Source organism: Peromyscus leucopus, chromosome 5 (genome assembly GCF_004664715.2).
Source record: "Peromyscus leucopus breed LL Stock chromosome 5, UCI_PerLeu_2.1, whole genome shotgun sequence".
NCBI lineage: Eukaryota > Metazoa > Chordata > Mammalia > Rodentia > Cricetidae > Peromyscus > Peromyscus leucopus.
Window position 1 is genome coordinate 137,374,222 of NC_051067.1, and position 23,410 is coordinate 137,397,631.

Sequence of the window (23,410 nt, forward strand, 5' to 3'; positions counted from 1 at the left end):
TCACCAGGCACCTTTTGCAATGGTTTAATCTTTTAATAATGAAATGGTAAACTCCTGCACTGACAGAGAACTGGAGTCCCTTGTAAGCCGGGTGTCATATTGCCATGTGCTGATATATTTTTTTTCAAATAAAGGAATCATTTGGTTTAATGAATGAATGTGATTCTGCTTAAATGCCTGAATAAAATTTGCATTTAATTGTAGGTATAGATAGCCTCTCTGTTTGACAATAATGTTAAGAGAGGGGGAAAAGAAACAGAGATAGGCAAGGAGAGAAGTTAAACACACAAAAATTCCAGACACACACATAGCGTGCCCTGCCATAAATCCCTTTTAACTGTTTCTTTGGTAATAAGCAACGGCAATATAAATCTCCCAACACACAAACTCAAGCTGATCACAGGCTTAAGGAAATAGCTCCAGTTATCTTGACTGGATAAATTATTATACCCTAAAGGTTATTCCAGTTTCTAATAAAGCACGGTAGCTAACAAACAAAAATAAAAAGACCAACCATTCTCTTTATTTTGTAACAGACAAAATTACAGGCTACATGGGATCAGCACAACGACATTGAATTTATTTAAAGTCTCAGAAACGCACTGTGCAATGTTCATTTTAGAAGAAGGGCTGGTGCTTCCACACAAAGAGGAGGACCAGCATTAGACTAATAGTGTTCTTATAGTAAGGGGGAGAGTTAATGGCACATGTCTACAAAATAAACGGGATTGTCTGGAAGTCAAGCCAAATGGATTTTGTCCATTGCATAAGTACAAAGAATGAAAATAAGCTGTGTACACCACAGGAAATGAAGAGATGGCTGCATCTCTAAGGGGGCAAATGCTCAGGCGGCTATAGTTATGAAATTGTGCCTGTATCCATCAGTGGCCGAAATTAAGGTTAATGTTCTATAATGAAATCTCTCTAGAAATGTTTACTTAGGCTGTTGGCAGGTAACAGCCCAACAGGGCTGGTGCTGAAAGATCTTCTTTAGGTCTTTCATTATGAAATGCCTTCTGGGAATCAGCTGACTAGCCAAATACATTTTTTCACATCTTTGGTTCTGCTTTCTATGAGTTAGTTGTTTATCAGTTAAGGTGATCCACACAGGCAAGTCAGCTCACAGCAGAAATACAGTATAGTAACCTCTAGGAGCCCTGCAGTAAGAACCGTGTGCAAAGTTCAACAACTGTGAAGGAACTATTAAGGAGGACACACAAACAAGTGACCTTGACTGACAAGCGCACTTCATTCCAGCAATAAACAGCGGTGGTACTGATAACTGCTCATTGGCGCAGAGAGTAATTACCTATCTGTCAGCGTTGCTGGTGTGTGCGAAATAGTATAAATGAAACATACATAATGTGTGGCAATAATATCGGGCATGCAGAACCTAATGCATTATCATCATTCTCGGGACCCAGGTTTATGTGGCTGCCACCACTGAGTAAATGCCTCCTAGCCATGATAATTTCATTCTAATCTCTCTTCCATATTATAATTTTCATTGCTAAAAGATACTAAGAAGCAATACGTTTCAATCAAGGGCTAAATAGAACACGACCTGTAACTGGCTATTTTATACACCTATATATTTTTTCTTTCGAAAATTTTAGTCAATTTATGAAGAGACGGGAATAAGCTATAAATTTCTGGGTGACAAACCCTGTCTGTGCCAATGTCACTGTGTCTGGAGATGGGTGGAGGAGGCCTAGGGAAGGGTCAGCAGTCTTACCTGCTATTTTTTTTCAACAACAACAAAAACATTCATCTTTTGAAACTCCCATTCTGTTCTGAAACAGAAGGTTAGAATGCATTTTGAACAAAATAGCTTCCATTGAAAAAAGACAAACAACCCAGTTTCTAAGATAAATGATCTTCATTTACTTAAATCTCTTAACAACAACATAACCAAAGCACAGACATCTTCTGCATAGGCATGTATTCTACTCTGAGAAAGCTGGCCAGCTCTTGAATGTCTGACTGTTTTATTAGCCTTTAATGTAAATTTCATCTAATGACAGTGAAATCCTATTTTTAAGACCATGTAAAAGGAATCAATAACACACAGGTAGCCAAGAGGCCATCATGACCGGCAACTCTCTCCAGGATGAATTTTACAGCCTGCCAGGTAGAGGCCAAGCATCTGGAAACACAGCATCCCAAACCACCTACAGAATCAGTTGCTGTATTACTAGCTATATCCAAAAGGGAGAAAAAGATGGACAAATACTCAAAAAAACAAATCTAACGTGCACAGGGAATTGTTTTAATTGCTCTAGTTCTCCTCTTTATAGCAAAATAGTATATTTTGGAAACTTTAGGCAAACCTGAATAATTATTGCAAAGTCTATTTCCTACTGGGGAAAGGGTTTATTATTATTATTATTGATTGGACAGCATTTCCTGTCAAAAAATTACAAAAGTGAATGATTTTGATTATAGAAAGACTCTCTCAATTCCTGGCCTTTTGTTTGCTGACTTCTCAAAGTGGTTTTCTTGAGTTAACCCTGTGAACAATAAATGGTCTTAGAGAGTCATCAAACCATACACAGGACTCAAGTTTTGTAGTGTTCTCCTTTATGTTTTATGGGCTTCTCTTTCTGTATTTCTGGTCAAAAGAAAAAGGAATAACCCATACTAAGTTGCTTAGGGATGTGATATGTTAGACCTCAAAGACACACTTCTATTTGAAAGAAGAAAGCCAGAGGTTATCATTAATACAAAATAAAATTTATTTGTTTGTCATATCACGACATTAACGAGCTTTCTACTTGACCGTGTCACAGCCCCTTGACTGCACTGCGAGCCTGGCCTGGAAAGAATTTTAGCCAAATTGCAAGTCATTCAACCAAAGCCAGAATTCAACATATTAATTAAATCTGATGTATCAATAATACCTACAAACCACAGAGATACATCTCATTCATCTCAGTGGCTTCCATTTAATCCACACAACACTGTTTGTCTGAGTAACTTGTCTTTCTTAATGTGTAACATTACATGTGCTTTTCATGAGGGTTTAAGAATACAGCACTTCCCAGAATACAGACAATTTTCAGTGATATAATTTTATTTCATTGATTCTAAGAAGGGCATGCCATTTGTACATCTTCATCTTACTGAAAAGCTTCTTATATTCTCAGAATGCCAAGTAGTAAGACCAAGAGGGCTCCTTCATTGTATCACCAAAGCATCTTTCTTCCGCTCCTGCACTCAAGGCAATACAGTATTTCACCCTCCCTCTTGTAGCTGAGAGGAAGGTCTGTTACATGCTTATCTTCAAGTATTCTACAGCACAGTGACCATATCTTAACAAAATATCTGACCAAATAATAAACTCACTTTATGTTAACATATAGGTTCTGTATGCATGCCATAAAATCTCTAGTTAACTGATTGAATCAACAGTTAGTTGACTATGTGTGTGGAGGGCGGGGATCAACTACATAGGTGTACTGACTGTATTAGGACCATTAAGCACCTTGTAATTAACTAAATGTGACATTTATCCCCAGGCCCTAATCAGTAATTAAAAATCACAGACAGGCTGACGGTTCACAACCTATGAGTTTGGCAGAAAGCTAAGGGACCCTAACTCATGTCCAGCTCCTGCAGAAGGACAAGCAGCCACCCTCCAACTGAGAAGCACTGCATAGACAAAAGTATGTGGGGGCCTGTGTGTCACTGCTCTGGTGTGTGGTGGTGGAAAATACAGCAAGAACCCGGGGAGAGCATAATACACTATTCAAAACAGTTTGGAGAAGGGGAGTGATCACCTTCCATGGTTTCTCAAATGTTATAAGAATATTTATGTACAATAAGGTTAGAATTCACTTTGCTGACTGCTTACTCACATACCAGAACACTGCTATTGTGATTTTTTTTCACATTCATTCTCAGCACCTAAAATAACACTTTTTAAAATGAATATGTATTGAACAAATGAATGAAATAAACCAGTAAGTAAATGAACAGTAGTCTCCAGAGAAGATTATCTATAAAAAGAAAATATATATCCTAACTTGATGTTTCAAAGTCTATACCTCCTTAACCACCCCTCCCTCCAAAAGCCTCAAAGTGTTAAGAACAAAGCACTCTCTTTAACATGAAATCTTGTAAGATATTTTGGGGAAAGAGTTAATAAAGTTATTTAGAATTGATGGTTTCATAGTTGAATATATTTTTAAATTAGAAATTAATTTTTAATATATGGCTTGGTGAAGATAAGAGTGAGATATGTAAAGTGTAGTTGCCTTTGGTGTAGGCAATATACTTGATTAATTTGGAACAATTTAACAGTGAAAGATTAATTAAGAATTTCATCCAGTACAGGCCATCTTTCTTTTCCAATTACACCCTTTTAAAGCCATCATAACTGTTTTAATAATTGCACAGAAAATGCTAGAAAGTATCAAGATAATATAGCAATTCAGCCAGAACAGTCAAAGTCAGGAACGTGGCATTTTAGTATGTTGAGAATTTAACAATGACATGTGTAGATAAACTCTCTGCATTTAACAACAGCTTACTATAACCCAGCAAGTCTACACTGAGCCTGATATTTTTATTTACATAAGAATCACTTTTTTTTTTTTTTTTTTTGGTTTTTTGAGACACGGTTTATCTGTGTAGCTTTGGTGCCTGTCCTGGATCTCGCTCTGCAGACCAGGCTGGCCTCGAGCTCACAGAGACCCACCTGGCTCTGCCTCCAGAGAGCTGGGATTAAAGGCATGAGCCACCGTGCCTAGCAAGAATCACTTTTATTAGGCACTTACTAAAATACTTTGCTGAAAAATGAAAACAGCATTAAGAACCCTCTAAGTAAATGTTATTAGATCCTAGCCCATAACACTTAGGAAATGTATCAGAACTAAAATGGAGTCACTTGTGTCAACCCTACCGAAAAGAAACAAATTAATAATGAACTGAAATGCTATGACAGAAGGGTGAACATGAATGACTGTGTGCTAAGAACAACTAACAATGGTCTCTGGTAGAATCACAACCTTGCGCAGAGGCTACCCCAGTCTTACTCTAAATGCTATCGCAAAGACAACAGCTCCACACCCATTTGCTGAATCCTGAACAGACACTGCCTTTGTTATTGATCTTTGTAGTGACGGATTATTTCAAACTATCTTATGCCATCCTCCCCAGCATACGCTCGCAGTGCTCATCCATTCCCCAATATTCTTTGGAGGCTCCTCTGTGACTGTTTTCAGGTGGCAGAATAGCCTTTCAAGTAAATAGATCAAGTTAAGCTGTAACATTCACCTTAACTCAGGAAAATTTGAGGGTGTGGAGTTGAAGTTAGGGTTCATGGTAAAGTAAACTATAAAACCTTGAGTGAAAAATGCTGAATGTCAATTATAATGAAGTAAAGTTTAAACTTTAAGTGCTTTTCTTATATGCACTCTAGGAAGCTATTCTCAATGCACCAATTTTTCCACAGAGTCCTTGAGAAGTTATTCATAATTTAAACACTACTTCCTCATATTTTGGACCTTGGAAATCCGGTCCCTAGTTGTAATGGAGTAGAATTAATGGTCAAAGGTTTAAGTAAATTTCCCTCCCTTGTCTGGTTTCTGATATGAAAACTGTAGCATGATATTGTGGGTGCTTCAAGACTGCAGAAACAAACAAGGCCCCTCATATTGCTATCAGTTGCAGTTCATAAGGAGGACTATATCCCCATTAGAACAGTAAAACAATAACAACAAAGTGGCTGTTATAATAAAGAGCCCGTCCCCCATCACCAGCAAGATCAGGAAGACCAGAGTCTAGTTTCTTAAGCTTTTCATGCTAGGTCATGGCTTTCCTCTGATTTTCATTCATCCCTTAGGTAACATAGCAACAGCTCTCACTGCCACATAGAAAAGAAGAGCCAAGACCACTGTTACTGGGAAATTTTTCTTACAGAGGAAATTCAGATTGCTATTAAAAGTGGAAACAGGACTATTATGCTGGCATTGCAATGGAGTGATCAGTCCATCAATGTCCCCCCCCCCACCATCACTTACAGAACTAAAATTGGTAATGGAAAACCTGACTAGATCAGCTTTAAACAACAACACATTTGTGGTGGTTTGAATGAAATTTTTTGTCTACATGCTCATATGTTTGAATATTTGGTCTCCAGTTTGTGGAACTGTTTTAGAAAGATAGGAAAGTGTGGCCTTTTTAGAGGAGGTGTGTCACCAGGGGTGGGCTTTGAGGTTCTAAGAGACTAGCACTATTCCCAGTGAGTCTCTCCCTCCTGCTTGTGGATAAAAATGTGAGCTCTCAGCACCATGCCTGCCTGCCTGTTGCCATGCTCTATGATGGTCATGGACTGTGATCCTCTGGAACTTTGAGCCCTAAATTAAATGCTTTCTTATATAAGTTGCCCCGGTCATAGTATTTTTATCACAATAGAAAAGGAACTAAGACAGCGTGAGTATGCATTTAAAATCTGCAGCCGAACTTAAAGAGCAAATATTGTACTACATATCTGCATGGCCAACAACTCTTCCAGAGAAAAATGAGTCTGGAAACAGCACAAACATGCTTTCACTCTTAATGAAATTCATTTTCATTCAGTATTGACCAATGCTAGAGAAGTCAACAAGATGGATATGGGAGCTAACAGTATCTTCCAAATTCCAGAGTCTACTATGCCCCAGTATGCTTGCTTAACTGATGGCCACAGACTGTGACAGCTCATAGTCAATCAGATTTCTGATTTGTACAGGTCATTTCCATGTTCCTTCTCATTTAAAAGCCCAGGCCAATTTTCTTGGGCGGACTTACTGCATACTGGACACATTAAACTGGGCTGGTATTTCTCCGCTCCCTTCTTTTCCTCACTCCCTTTTGTTTTCTTTCTGAATTTTTAAATCACATATGAAGGCTGGAGACTACCATTTGGGAGCAGAGTGTCAAAATCAAGTTATCAGGCTAGCTGGCCCATGGTCCTTTCTTTTGAGTAAACAAAGACCTTATATATTTTATTGACTATTGCCACTTTCAAACTCAATAAATCCAGCTGCAAATGCAACTTATAATCAGAAGCTCACACTGGGGATTGAATTCCCCTGTCATCTCAAATGAAGTTTTCCAAATGGCTATCACAGCAGGCTACCCTGGGTAGTCACTTAATACCTTACTGCTTTCCTTTGGTACTCTGTAAAAGCAAAGACACTTTTGTTTGTACATGAAACCCTTAAGGAAAGAAGTCTCCCATGAAAATCCACTAAGATAGTAATAAAATATTTAATAAATATAATGTTGGTATCAGAATAACTGGTCATTTGAGTTCATCCTTCATGCCCTAAAAGGTCCTCCCAGTCAGCCAGCTGATGATATAAACTGAGTACTTTGCTGTAAGTGACAAGAGAATTGCAATAATAATAACATAATAAAATAATAATAACTGATAGTACATTAAAGTAATAAATAACATATTATTAATCAAAGTAGTAATAATTTGTAATCCAAATACAATAATATTAACATAATTAACAACATAATAAAATAATGATTCACTTGTAAAGCTTCCATGAAAGATAAGAAAGAACAAAATATATGTGAGCATAGTCAAAGGGGTCAAATTATTTTGTGGTTATTGTGAATCAGTGAAATGATACTTTTGAACTGATAATTACAAGCTTAGCTAGAGTTTTTGAAACAGTTCTACAATGTTGTAATAAAGATTTTTTTCCTTTTTTGTGCATGGCTGTGGGAATTGTAATTATGACATTAAAATTAAGCATTACTTTTATGAATTAATTTTCCAGTGGAAATTAATAATATTTTTGAAATAAGAATTAAAACATTCTTTATTATTGAAGGTACCTGTGTATATATTATGTCCTCATTTGCTTTCTGTTACTGTAATAAAATACCACGATCCAAAGCAAGACTACTAAAGTAAGAGTTTATTTTGATTTGTAATTCAGAAGAGAGTCCATAAGGGCAGGGGAAATAAGACAGCAGGTGAGCAGAGCATGAAACTGAAAGATCACATTCTTAGACACAAAGAAGAGAGAGATCTAGAAGTGAGGTGAGGCCATAAATTCTCAAAGCTCACCCCCAGTGACCTACTTCCTCTAGGAATATTCCACCTCCAAAAGACTCAACCTCCCCAAATAGCATCACTAACCTAGGACCAAGTGTTCAAACACATGAGACTACAACAGACATTTCTCATTCAACCCACCATATACTATATGCATTCAAATTCTATTCAGTGTTAAAACACTGAAATTACTAGTAAAAGTCTCAATCATACATACTAAAATCATAGTAAAAATATTTTGTCCTTCCGTGAAGCTGAGACATACATCTGCCTCATATAATCATTCTCCTCTATCCATTCCTCACCACTTCTTTGCCTCTATCCACAGAAAAAAATGTGAACCCATCTAATCCTGGACCAGAGTGATGCAGCATGTATGGTTTATGTCATTCCAATGGGTAAAGCTGATCTCCAGAAAGTGAACCAGTGGGATTCCTTGGTTACAGACCAGGGAAGGTCCTGTAGATATGTGTACTGCAAAGATATTGGTTTGGGTAGACCATCACTTGCTTGTTTAGTGAGGAAGAGTCCAGTAGTGACTATTCCATAAGCCCTTTCAGCTGCAAATGCCTGGCCTCATTTTTCTGCCCAGTTGGAGCAATTATACATTTGATATTTAGATTCCAATATTTCTACATTGTGTCTTATTTATTAATTATTTCTGAATTACATGGATTAGAGGGAGGAGAAAAGAAACTAAAACATCTTATCATATGGATATGTGTGTAGAAATGTAGAATTTAATGTATTGCATATATTCAATCAAGTATTATCAACATTTCTACTCAGAATGTATATAAATGTATTAGTAGAATGATGTATATAAATGTATTAGTAGAATGATGAAAATCTAGACATCTAGAATGACTGATTTTTTTATTAAAATATGGAATATTTTCTATAATTATTATGCTGTCTTATAAAGATGCAATCCACTCTCAAACATAATAGAAGTGAGATTCCTTAGAGCTAATCTAGATGAGACCATAATTCATGTAACAAGTTTAAGAAAAGACATAAATGCTATGACTAATGTATAGCTTTTCAAAGACAAAATCAGAAAAAGCAAAATCAACTTAGTTCTCTCCCAGAAGCCTTTGAGACTGGTGAAGATAAAACAGTAGTAACCATGACTTCACTCCTGAGTTGTTTTCACTGTGTTGACTTTTATTTCTCAAGCACAGCTTCATCTCCTATTACATTATTTGAGGCATTTATGTGTCTGCATTCTTGATTGGTTGTGTCATGCCACAGTATTCAGTGGACATTTTTGTGTGGGACGCATCAAGCTGGGTTCCAGTTCATCTTGCTGAGGGTGACCTTTCAACAGGGAACAGCCATGCAGATTCCACCTCCGGGATTGCTCTGCTCTCAGAATCAGCCCTTGTGATTCTGAAATGGCATCATTTCTACCAGTTGTCCCCAACAAAGTCAGTGTCAGCAAAGCTTTGGCCAGGTCAGTGGTGCATTTTGTCAAAGACCGTACCACAAATACCCAAACTCTTGGGTGCCCAAATCACTAGTGTAATTGTATACTATTGGCATATAGCCTGGGCATATCTATCTATGGAAGTTAAATAGTCCCCCAATCAATTTTAATATCCACTACAGTGTTATGCTATATTTTGTTCATGGAATGCTGAGAAGGAAAATGCATATGCTTAGTCAAAATGCATAGTTGTATAAAAGGAGAGATTTCATTATGATATTTTTTACACATACATTCAAAAATATTTTGTTTGTATTCTTGAGTACAAAACTGCAGATATGGAGAACCAACTGCAATTTTAAAACACTAATCCTCAAAGTCCAGTAGCGTCAAACTGTTCCTAATCTCCTAAATACTCTCTGGATTTTGTCTTTTCTAGTCCTTTGCTCATGCAGGTGCCTTTGGTTTGGGGTCATTTCCAACAGACTCATCTTGCAAGGCCAAATACTCTTCATTCCCAATCGTGGAGGAAATATGTTAGGACAGCTCCTAAGCATCCATTTGGTTTTCTATCATAAACTCTCCTTACATTTTCAATTTCTCCCACCTCTTTCTTTTCTTTCAACTCTGTTAGTGGTTTGTATTTGTTATGACAATTACTACTTTACTTGCAGAAACTTTCTGATATATTACTGTTGATTTATGGTGAATGGCCATAGCAGTAACTCAGTAAGTTTTATGAATGGCTAGATCAATAATGAATAAAAGATCAATATGGAAAGACAAGTACTATAAAAATGTAGGTAAAGCTTGCATCTTTTAATTCATATAATTATATATTAAATTTATATGTATAATATATAATACATAAAGGGCACTATAAAAAGATAAAATCATACTTTCATATTTAAAATTATTTAAATTACCAAAAGAGCTCAACTAGAAGGAAGTATCTAAGTTCTAGTAGTTTATAACATAAATATTCATGATCTTAAAGAACAAATATGCAAAAAGTTTTCTGCCGTCATCAAGCACTTTTTCCACTGTTACAGCAAGCTGGACATAGAGAGGGAGTACATTACAGATGTCTCATTTCTGTTCCGTTCTTATAAGAGGTGAAAAGTACCCTTGTGGCTAATGTGAAACAAAAGAGTGAGGCAAAGTTTCATTTTCAAAGTGTTCAAGGTTTACTCCACCACAGAACAATTGTGGAGAGGCTACCATTCGTCATCTCTTCTACCATCTCATCACAGAGATTTCTAGAACATCTGGGATAGCAATCGCTGATTGCTATAGATTGTATAGACTCTCTCGGTCTATACAATCTACTGGACTGAAAAAGGATCTCACAGCATAAACTACCTGGCACTGTTCCTAGCTGGTGGCTCTGCTATCAAGTACTAGTCACCACAGTAACTCACCATGGCACAACAAGGAAAGGCTGTCTGGCCAAGGTTGGTTTTGCCATCTGTCCCTTTCTGAAATGAGACCCTATCTTAGAGAACATGGTCAAAGCTTGCAGAAAAAGATTCTTCCAGGCACAACTACACTGAGCCCTGTCAGTGCAAGACAACAACTCTCACCTCAAAGGGAATAAGAAACAGTTTACTCAGGAGCCAAATATGAGTCATTGTGTTCCAGCATCTGGAATCATATTACTTCCAATTGCAAGGTCCAATGTGGCAGCTGTTTCACGAAGTCTTTACAGTTACAGAAGAAGGGCAATCACAAATCAAGGCATTTCTCAAATATGTTGGTGGAGGCATCAGGCACATGGGTTACAGCAAAGTGGGCATGTCTCTTAAAGGCCTTTGAATACTACTTGAATACATTCTTAGCTTTTTGGTTGGTGGACATTAACGAAAGCGTTCACTTGTTAGAAAGATGTTGGTCACACACAAAGATGAACATAAAGTGAATATTAAGAGGGCTAAAGACAGTCCAAGGCAAACTGTAACTAGACTCTGGACTTGCAATATTGCAGTTCCCCATCCCTGAAGTTCTGACAGTTACTCAGCTTTGCAAAGGTCCAGTGGATGCTGAGGTTCTTTCCAGCAGCTGTTGCCCCAGCCCAGCCCAGCCCATTTTTGTCCCTTACTCAACTTGAATTCTTCATTGCCTTTCAGTAGGACAGAAATGAGAAGGTCATTCTAAATTCTAAATATTCTTATGATATGCTTTCCTTTTAGAAAACAATGTAGGATTTGATCTGAATTTCCCAAATATGCCTTTCTCAGAAGGCCATCTACTCAGCCATCTAATCAACAATGCTAATTGCAATTTACAATGTGCAATGTAGCATGTGCTAATTGTCTTACTGTAGCACTTTCAATACAGCAGATTAAGAATTATTTCTGTCTTGGTGGCTATGTTTCATTTTCATAAATATTTTAAAACTGATTTCATGGCCAGTTTTCCTTAATTCCCTCTTCTGTGCTGTTGTTGTCCTTCACATCACTGTTCTTTCGGGGATTAAATGCGAGAAAAAGCGGGGCAGAGCCCATCCGCGCGGCACAGGCACATGGTGACAATTAAGGGTATCATAGCCGGAAGCAGCAACCAGAGGCATCAAAATGTATTAGCAGCATGTGTAGCTGCTTAAGCCCAGCTCCTCTTTTACAAGTTAGAATCTTCTTGAAATTTAAACCCCAAAACTCCAAAAATAGGGATTCACTGTTCTACAGAAATAGCACCCAGAGGACAGAAATATCGATACATCAGTAGTCCTCTAAAAGAAAACACTTGTCTGGAACTCACAATGCTAGCACTTAGAATCTGGATCTCAGAACACAAACAAACGGGCTTGCCCGGGGCAAGTTCTCTACCGTTCACACAACACTAGGGTTGTCACATCACTTGCTGGAAGACAGACAGCGTCTTCTTTGATAATGTTTCATGAGTGATTGCCACTTTATTTTCTGGTTTTGAATTTGCGTTTTGAAAGGCCTTGGTTTTGTTTGTGACTGTGGCTCCAGTTCCAGAATGGGCATATAACAGCCAATCATCTATATTTTTTGAATGAGTTTTTGAGTGCTTATGAAAGTAAATATATTATTCTCCTTTGTTCATATGTAATTACACAAGCATGTACACATATCTACATGCATTTCACCATATATATATACACATACACACACATACACGCATATTTACATTATATGTCACTCTGTGTGTGTGTGTGTATCTTATGAATCCAAAAATGTATGTAAATAATTTGCCAGACTTTAGGTATAAAAGACAATATTAAACAGGAAGTAAAATCTGTTGAGTATATTTTGACATAAGCACATGGGAAAGTAATATGCTGACAAGTCCATAGCACTTTGCATATTATTCTATTAATACCTGTTATTATCTGATAATGTTTATGCTTGCGTTGATTGGGCTTTCTCAACTGTAAGCTCCTTGAGGATTTTTATTTGTCTTTAATTGATCATACCCAAGCACTTGAATATAATATCCATTGAATAATGGATAGATGTAAATTAATTAATAACTAGTACTACTGAACAAATTGCTGGAGTACAATTTGAGACCTGTCAAATGATCCAGGGCCAGATACAGCCTTCCAAAGTTTAAAGGTAAATTTCAAATGAGCCACATTAATATCCAGAAATTTTAACTGATTGCTAGAACCAAGTCCAGTACTGTTGAAAGGATACAGTGAAGTGTAATAGGGCCAAACCTAAAATTCTTAATACCCACACTGCTATCAAATATTATCAAGTACTCAAGGAAGTAGTCAATTCTATATATCTCATTCAGTGCTGCAGAAAATGAATGTACTTGATGAAACAGTAATAGAAATTACCAAGAAGGAAGAAAATGATTAAAAAAAAAAAAAAAAAAAAAAGCTTAGCATTAGAGTGACGCTATTCAGTGGGATAGTGTGAACAATCTAAGCAATACAAATCACTAGAAGACCAAAAGGACAGAGTAGGTGGGGACATACAATTTTTCAGGGTTATAATTATGATTAGGCTTGTAAACTCATATATCCTCTTTTCATGCATTATACTATCCCACACAAGTTGCATTTTGGAACGATAAAACATCAGGGGCCAGCAAGATGGCTCAGCAGGTACAAGCATCAACTGCCAGGCCTGGTGACCTGAGCTCCATCCCCAAGAGCCACAAGGTGCATGGAGAAAACTGATGCCTGCAAGCTGCCCTCCCAGATCCTCCACAATGCCTACTTGATGCAATGTCAACACACTAAACATATATGCAGAGCAGATAAAGAGAGCTTTTGTCATCTGTATTTCACACATAAGGGCACTTCTCTCCACATACGTTAAGTGGCGCTGTGCTCAGCTTCACCAGAGTCCTGTGAGGAACCAAAACTCAAATCTGTATGGTCTGGCTTCAGCAGTCCCACTTTTAACAACTACTTCACATATCAGTGCTTGAAACACAGACAGAAGCCAGAAATGTCCCTTTTACACCAACTGTGATTTTAAATACAAAGAAATTTATTGTGGTGTTGTGAAGAATATCAATTGAGAGGTTTGTTGGAGCCCATCTAGGCTTCCTAGTGGCTTTACTGAGCAGGACTGCATAAGAGGATGATTTGATCACGGACGGGCCTGAGTACCAGGTGTTTGTAAGGGTCTACACTTGGCTGTACCTAGTAAGGGGGAGGTCCTTTGCCCCTCCCCTAACATTGTTCTAAACAGCCCTTTGAAATAAAGTTCTGGGCTGGTGGATAAGAATCCAGGCCCACCCGAGGCTGTCCTGCATTTCTCTCTGTTTCTCTCCCCCTCTTTATTTCTATCTAAATCTCCTATCCCTCATTCCTCAAGAGTCCCTGGGATAAATAAATGTGAGAGCTTGTCTCCCACAGAGGTTTTAGAGATAGCTGCCAGTACAGTGCTGGCCTCATAAGTTTAAAGATGTTAATTTGGTTCACAGTCTCTATATAAGAAGCTACTTGTGTTAGCATGTAAGGGGAGAAGACAAGAATCCCTGGAGTTCACTGAGCAGGCAGCTTAGCCTAATCAGCAAGCCCCAGGTCACAGAGAGAGTGAGAGACCCTATCTCTACAACCAAGGTGGACCGTTCCTAAATAATGACACACAAGGTTGACCTCCAGCCTCTACACACATACCCATGCACATACAGGTGGACATATGTGTACATACACACATAACAAATAATATCACCAACTTCTCATCATTCAGGATCCAGAATGATGTGGATAAATGTGAGAAAATGCATAACCCAACTGGCAAAAAATGAAGAACATCCTGGCCTTCAAATCAGCATGGTCTGCCACTGCGCCATGGACTCAATCAATGGGAAGAGTGCATCTGTGGATGAACGTGCATGTGGGATTTCCTGAAGTTTTATTTCAAGTGAAAATCAAGTGCACCCACAAACCCGAATTGTCAGCAATCTGACTCCTACTTGGGACTGGAGGGTTCTTGCTGACAACATCAAACCCTGCTTGTCCTTTGTCACATATGTGCTTCCCCTGCAAACTGCCAGTGACTTGTCAGAATTGATCAGGAAGTTTTAGGTCATCCCTCAGTGACAGACTGGTCTGGACACAACAGTGTCCCATTTCTGGTTCTGTGTCACATACCGTATGAAACATGATGTCCCTATCACCCTGCTCTCACGATGGATGGCTGCACACAAAGATGATGCTAGTTTTTGAATGTAAAAAAATCAGTAGGGTAAACTCAACACAACCATTTTAAGCAATTGTTTAGTCAGAACATTGCAGAGAGAATGGATGCTGTAAAGTGATGTAGAATCCCTTTTCACTGTATTATGAATAAAATGTCAGACTCCTAGTTGATAATTGCACCCCCCCAATCTAGGAATAGAGAAAGGGGGCATTTTTAGTGAATGACCTAAGGCTCTGATGCTCTGAAGGTTTCCAGCCAGTAACTTAAAGGCTGGAAATCTGGAAGCATCTTTGTTGGAATGTATTAGAAGTTAGGATTTGTGTTACACTTCAAAGACCTCTATTGTTGAACATACTGGGCATCTTACTACATTAATCCCTTCTCCTCCAGCTTCATAATTTCAACAGTCTCGACTATCAGTGCTTAATTGTGGTCTGAAAATACTGAATGGCATATTACAGGAATAATTCATGAATTTTAAAGTATATAGTGTTCTAAAAACTTGATTAAATCTCCTACCATGGCATTCTGCATTCAGTTTCACCTGGCTCAGGAATCACCCCTGTGTCCTGTGTATCCACGCGGTATGTCCTACCCACCTGCCCATTAATCACCTCAGTTCTTAGATAAACTGTGGAACTACAACACTTGGGTTCAAAGAATCCTTCTTTTGTACCTTAAGACTACTTCACAGTGTTTACATGAATCAGCTCACTCATCATCTCAGGGGCACGGTATAACCTCCAGAAGAGTGGGTGTTACAATCAGATGTTATGAAAGAGACAGACCACAGTCACATAACTTTCATTACAGTCTATTGTTAAAGTAATTCTATTTTGCTACTGTTATTCTTAATTTTTCACTGTGCCCAATTCATGAATTAAATTTTATTGCAAATATGTATATATAAGATAAAACAGTGTATGCAATGTTCAGTACTATTTATAGTTTCAAACATTTTGTGGGTCTTGGAATGTATTCCTAACCAATAAAGAGGAACTATTGTGTTTGCTTATTTAAATTCTTATTTTATTTATGGGTTGCATTTTTTTTCAATGTTATAGGTTGAACCCAGCATGTTGGACATGCCAGGTAAGCATTCTGTTCCTGAACTATATTGCTAGCATCTCGATTTTTTTAATTTCATTTTAAAATTAGTAATACCTAGTGCAATATAAATACTATGGAAATACCACCTTAAGGAAACAGTAATGTGAAATGGGCACATTCAACACAGACGCGATTCTACCACCCCCTCCCTCTCCCTCCCTGTCACTGTTGTATCCTTTCTTCCCAATGACTCCCCCTTCCTCTTGATCTCATGCACTCTCTTGCCCAGCCCTCTCCTTAAAGCCCCTTTCTTGAATCTCATGGGGACCTTTCTAATTTCCTAGATTTACCCCACACTTGTTTCCGCACCTTTAGAAGGGTTTGTATATGAGAAAAGAAGAGGTACATTTGTCTTTCTGAGCCTGAGATACCTCCCTTAACACAATATTTTCCAGTTCCATCTATTTTCTTGCAAATCGTTTCACTTTCCTTCATAACTAAATACAATTCCATTGTGTATATGTACCCTACTCCTATTATCCACCCGTCTGTTGCTACACACTTGGGCTGATTTCACTTCCTGGCTATCGTGAATAGGACAGCAATGAACATGGACAAAAAATGTGTAGTAGGATGCAGAATTCTTTGGGCTTATGTCCAGGAGTAGTAACACTGGGCCCTTTTGGTAAATCGGTTTTGGTTGTTTGAGAAATCTCCACACTGCTTTCCACTGTGCCTCAACTGATTTATACTCCTACCCTCAGTGGCTAAAAGTCCCACTTTCCCCATATTTTTATCAGCATTAGCTGTTAAGTGTGCTTGCAGCTTTTCCAGGGGATCCTGGGTTTGTTCTCTGCCCCCAAATACAATAACTCACTCCTACCTATAACGCTAACTTCATGGGATTTGTGCCTTTTTCCTGACTCTGGTGGTACCCTAATACATATGGCAGACACACACAATTAATTTAATTATTCTCAAATGATTTATTTTGTATTTATGCTGTTTAAGTGGTGTGTGTGTGTGTGTGTGTGTGTGTGTGTGTGTGTGTTTAGAGATATGTGAATACAGGTGCTCTAGAAGGCCTAAGGCATTGCATCACCTTGGAGCTGGAGTTCCAGGTGATTGTGGGCAGCTGGACGGACATGAGTTCTGGGAACTGAATGTGGGATCCACTGCAAGAACAGTACAAGCTCTGAACCACTGAGTCATCTCTCCAGATTCGGTTTTTGGTAATTTTAAAAGTTGTCTCTAATATATATGTCAGACAACTTTTAAAATAACAGTAATCTTTCTGAGGAAAAGATGAAATATCACTAACTGGGAACAGGGGTTTAAACTATTCTACATTGTTCAAAGGGGATTGAGAGTGCCATGTTGTTACCATTGATCAGTGTATATAATTCTGCAACCATAGTAACTGAATATCTTAGGATGTTGTACAAACTGCTCAACTTGCTACCTCTTCATTTGTGAAAGACACTAAGATGTTCTTATATAATGAAGCAAAATTGAATAGCCCTTCAAGTCATATTTATTTCTTCTACCTTTAGGAAGAACTAATGAAGTATGAAATAGCATATTGACACCTTACCAGTCTATCATGTCCATCTTGACTCACATCTCGAAGAATCTCATTATTTAGAATAAAGAACTTAGAATGTTCTAGCAAATCACTGTAATGTTGCACATGATGGCATGATAGCAGCCAAATTATTGTAATAGTACTATAGAATTAAGAAACAACTAACCTTAATATATATTAGTGTAAATTACTACACAGACAAAATTTTCACATACTTTCTGCCATGGCAGGTACAACTCAGGAAATTTATATATGAAAATGTCAGCATTTTAGATTATAGAATTTCAAAGGCTTAGATAAAGTTTAAGTCATTGACTTAGGTTTTTATGTTGCCTTATACATAGGTATACATGGCTTCATATATGTAAAAACAGACCTCTTACACCACAGCAGAGTAAGGAGTGCTTATTTCTTTTCACTGCTATAAATTGAAAGTGAGACTTATTGAGTGCCTGTTTATTCATCATGGGTCTGAGTGTAAGGTATATTAATGATTTTTCAAGGTCCTTCAAGAGTGCTCTTTAGGGCCAAATGCTTAGGTGCTCATATATCAGTATTGGTTGCCTCGACAATAGAAAGCCCACTTCTGGGACAAATGTGTGTCTCCTATGTCCATCTTCCCATGTTCAGTCATGAAATCAATCATGATCCCCTGCACCCTGGAGTCTATGCAATAGTTATTATTGGGATGAAAGTCTGCTAAACCTTCATGGAGGTAGCCATGCACAAGAAAACGGTGTTGTGGGATGGCTGAAGCAGTAAGTTGGCTGAGGGCTGCATTTGTGTCTATGTCAGCAGTGAGTGAAGTAGATTTTCATCAGGGTAGCAGGAAAACAGAATATAAGGTAGAGGGATTGTGTCACTGGTAAGGTGATTATGGAGTAATGTTACCTCTTCAGGATCATTTATTGAAGTTGGACATTCTTCTGCGACAACCATGATTTAAACTGACGTGGGGTACATACAGCAGCTTCTAAACTCTTACAGTATAATTAAGAGGTCACTGGAATCCATTTTTGAGAAACCTCAGCTTGTGACAAGAAGTTCTGACATATTTTAGGATAACTATCGATATTCGCTGATAGTATTTATTGCCCCCAAATTAAATTAAATGGAATTTTAAAGAATAAAAACCCATTAGAGAGTATGTGAATATCATTTGAGTAAAGAAACTTCTGTTATAAAACCGAGGTGGTTTTGTGGCCTAACTGTTCATAAAATCTCTTCCTCTTATTTACACACTCAGGTACTGACTACTTAAAACACATCAAATCGTTAATTCTAAATAACCCCAGAATGCAAAGCACAAATCACTTACTTCCTCCTGGAGCCACCGTTTGTGTTCAATCAGTAAAGAGTATCGCAGATTCACATGGCACTAATTGCCTGTCAAGATGTTTACAGTGCTGATTTCCAAATTAAAAACAAAAAATTCAGAATTATATAAACCACACTGAGCTTATCCAGAGAGACAGATTGTTATGTGTCCGAGTGACTTAGTTTATGTGACAGAGCTACATGCTGCCTTTGGGTTCACAAGTCCTTCAAAACCAAAGATCCATGCTAATGGGAACCTTTCAGAATAAAGCACCCAACAATCAGAGTTAACGTTTTATTTATTGGCTTTGACCATCTACTTCTGTTATCAACCATAAGGGCCCACACACTTCATCAACCCCTGACAATAGCCGCAAGCTTGGACAATCTGTCTTGCGTCTTCATTGGGTACGACTTCAATGGAACAGCCTCGATTAAAGAGCAACCCACGCATAAAATGGAAACTCATTAAAATAAACTTTCTGAAAGGGGAAACTTCGGTTCCAATTGAACCACACTGTTTTTATTTCTAAGATGAAAGGCCCATTACCCAGCCATACATTCATGTGTTCTTGGCCTCACTGCTTTCTCTTTGAGGACTTTAGCTCTGGTGCCTTCCCATGTCTTTTTGGTGGCTTTAGAAACATAATAGAAATTCAGCCCTTATTGAGCTTGATTGGAACATAGTATCTGTGAACCTCTTAATAATACTTCAGACTTTTATGGTTTAATTTGCAATGGTGTCCCTTTTGTCTGCCTCACTGGCCTTTAATCTAAGGCACAAAGCACCTACTTTACATTTATTTGAAGAAAAGCACTGAATAGCTAAGGATTTTTTAATGTGACCATTAGAAATAGTGATTTTTTAAAAATACACAGGTATGGTCATTTCCATAAGAGAACACAAGGCTGGCTAAGGAAAGAATGAGGTCAAAGATGCTTAGTGCCAGTTGTTTACGTGAAAATTGACTTACAGCTTTGAGCCCCAAAACTTCACCTTGAACTTATTGGGAGGGCAATATGAGTGAAAGGAAAAACTCATTAAAATGAAAAAGTCAGGAGACCGGGGAAAATCTGTGCTCTGTGAAAATATCAGCCAACCTATAAAAAAAGTAATATAAATAGCATTAGCTGGAGCAAATAATAATATTTTAGGCTTAATTTTATATGAATGACCATTAAGTGAAATGAACCACAATAATGGCTACTTAGACCATAGACTATTCAGAGAAAATCTTAATATTCAAAGCAAGACAAAAACATCACTGTAATGGCTGTGTACACATGTCATCAAAATGAAGTTAAACTCTTTAAGATGAGATATGTCATTGTGTAACTTTAAGACATATATCTTTGTCTAAGACCTACATGTCTGTCATGTGCAGACTTTAAAAAACATTAAACAAATGTAAGTATCTTATGTTAAATTTTTCTTTAAAATATATAATTGTAAAAGTATATGTGGATGCATTTTAGGTTTTATCATAATTAATAGCTAGCATAATGATCTCTGTGTAATGCAAACACTTCATAAATTTTCAGAAGTTTAGTAAAAGCTTCTCAATTATCTTTTGAATTGAATCTATTTGTAAATTACTTCCAAGGGTTATTTTTCTTCATGCAAAAAACTATCAAAAACTGAATACATAAATAAAACATTCTTGCAGTAAACAAAAATCTATTATTTAAAAACAAAACTGAAGGACAAAATCTAAAATTATTACAAAATCAAACATAATTACAAATGACAAGCAATAGGAACTCTTGATCCTTACCTAATTGCTATCAATAAAATCAAACTCAATTTTCTTTCTTATTTTTATCTCCTTCTTTGAGGATTTTGTCAATTTTTTATTATGGGATACATTTGAAGGTTGACATTAATTTAAACCAAAGAACAACTAAAGAATCAAAACCTCCTATCACTTCCAATGATAATCCTGTCACTCATCAAGTCACTCAGTGGCTCAAGCACATGCCAAGATCAGTTCTCACTGGCAGAAAGTACTCACTGGGTTCTTGGCTTTGTTCACATACATAGAATTTTTCCCGTTTCTTCTCCTAACTCCTTAACTTCTATATCTTATTTGATATTGCTTTGGTCTTCGCACACCTATTACTTAAGAGATCCAAATATATCAATATGAAAAATAAAATAAGAAACAGAAAAATTAAAATAGGTCTATCACATTTTAAGCAAAATCAGTGTATAAAGTAGGCAGAGAACAATGTAAAGATTAAAATGCAGGATACAGTGCCTAGCTTGTTCTTGCATTGGGAATCCCAGCACTCAAAAGGCAGAGCCAAAAGACTGTCCTGAGTCCAAGGCCAGCCTGAACCATGCAGGAATTCCAGGTCCACCTGCATTTAGGAGCCTGACTCAAAGAAACAAATACACACCAGCAAAACATCCTAACCCATAACACCAGATAATGACTTCTGCAGTGATGACTTGCTCTCCTATGGAAATGTACAGTTTTTAAAAGGTTTACTGTTTATAACAGTCCCAGATAATATCTAACATAGAAAATAATATTCCATACAAATGAAAACACTTTCAAATGTAGATTTAACATATATGGAAGTAACTGAAATAATGTTATAATCATATCATAACTCAAAATGACATATATAATTATTGTATGTATATACAGCATTATCAACTACAAATACTTTCACTAATGATTCATTCAAACAAAACCAAAGAACCTATTCCACCAAGAATTGATTCATAAAAATATGATTACTGCTCATAGGAGGCTGTATATTTTTAAATGTTAACTGAGGAACTTCACATTAATTGCAAACCACTATGTTTAGAAAATAACATAGTGGTGGCATAAGTGTTTTGTTATCAGAAGTTTGAGCCATGGACATTCAGATACCATAATGAATTTATCACTTAATAAGGTTAACCAGTTGCTGTACAGAATCCATTGGTTTAAGATGACCCATGTTGGTTTTGTTCCTGCAACTGAAGGCCCTTCTTCCTGGTAAGCATTTTGACTAGTGTATGATTACAGAGGAAAATAGCATGCTAGAAGTCATGGACTTTCTAAGCCGCATTTTCAAGATGGGAACAAAAGTAGCCAAAACCTGTCTAACCTCTGTTTCCCACTAGAGAACTTTCCCTAGTCACCAGTGCAGTTATGAATATTAACCACAGAAACCATTCAAATAAGCTTTAATATAAATCACACCCATGTAGAATAATTTTTAAGAAAGCATCAGATGCCGAACATTTTTCTGCATTCATATATAAGACATGATCTTCTAAAATAATACCTAACTTAATTATACTATTATTACTTTGGCTTTGAAATTATTAGAGCTGCAAAATGTGGTGAAACAGCCTTTCCCTGTCCTTGACACGTACAGGGTTGTGAGGACATGTGTGATTTTCGCTTGCATGACTTTTTCCCCTGTGGCTCGCCCAGGAAAACTAGGATTCTATAATAGTGAATTCTGCATCAGCACACAGACTTAAATAGCTTGTAGTGTAGAATAGTAGGTTTCTTGAGGGGGGGTTCTTTTTTGGCCTTTTTTCTCCTTAATCCTCTCATTTGGTTTAGAAACATACGGCCCCGTTCACTTCATTTAAGCCTCACAATGACTAGAAGCCTGATCAATCTCTCTCGTGTCTTCTTGGGGTGAAACTGCAATTGAGCGGAAGCAACAGATGAACAAAGCCCACATTCAAATCTGTAGCTCATTAAAATAACGTTAAAATGGAGTAAAATCTCAATTGTGAGTGAATTGTAGCTGGCTTTTTTTTCCCCCTGCTAAACACACTTGATTAATAAACTATACAATCATTAAACCTGAATCAGTGTCTTTAAACTTAAATAATTCTCTTCTTTTTAAAAATATGAAAATCATTTGAAGACAGATTTGATCATAGCACCACATGGAACACCTCTGCAGCATGCTTCATGAACACAGCCCATCAAGACAATGATGCATATAGATTCTGGAGACTTCATGGTTCTTCTTACAGTGCAAGGAGGGACCGTGTTCTGGGTAAAATCAGGATCAGCCAGTAGAAATCAAATTGAATTTGAACATGACCCATGTCAGAGTTTCTATAAAGAAAGGCCCAGGATAGGAAAAGTATGTAGCCAGTTCACAAATGTCTAATGATCAAATGTTTTTAAGTTTTGGTGAATTCTAAACAACACAGAATTTTAGTGGGCACACACTCAAATAAACATACTAATACTATCTCTTGTAATTTGTTTTCTACCCAGTTCTGTAAATTCTAGTTTGTACCTAATCCAGGTTTAAAATTCTATCAAAATGTTTAACCAAACATAAGAATTTGTAAAGCTTAGACTTTA

General features: G+C 37.2%; 1 protein-coding gene across 2 annotated transcripts in view; it reads right to left on the bottom strand.

Annotated features, from left to right (window-relative positions):
- The window catches only part of LOC114690079 (cytochrome P450 7B1), a 177,378-nt gene that overhangs the window by 106,254 nt on the left and 47,714 nt on the right, over positions 1-23,410 (bottom strand). The gene's annotated exons all lie outside the window — the stretch shown is intronic.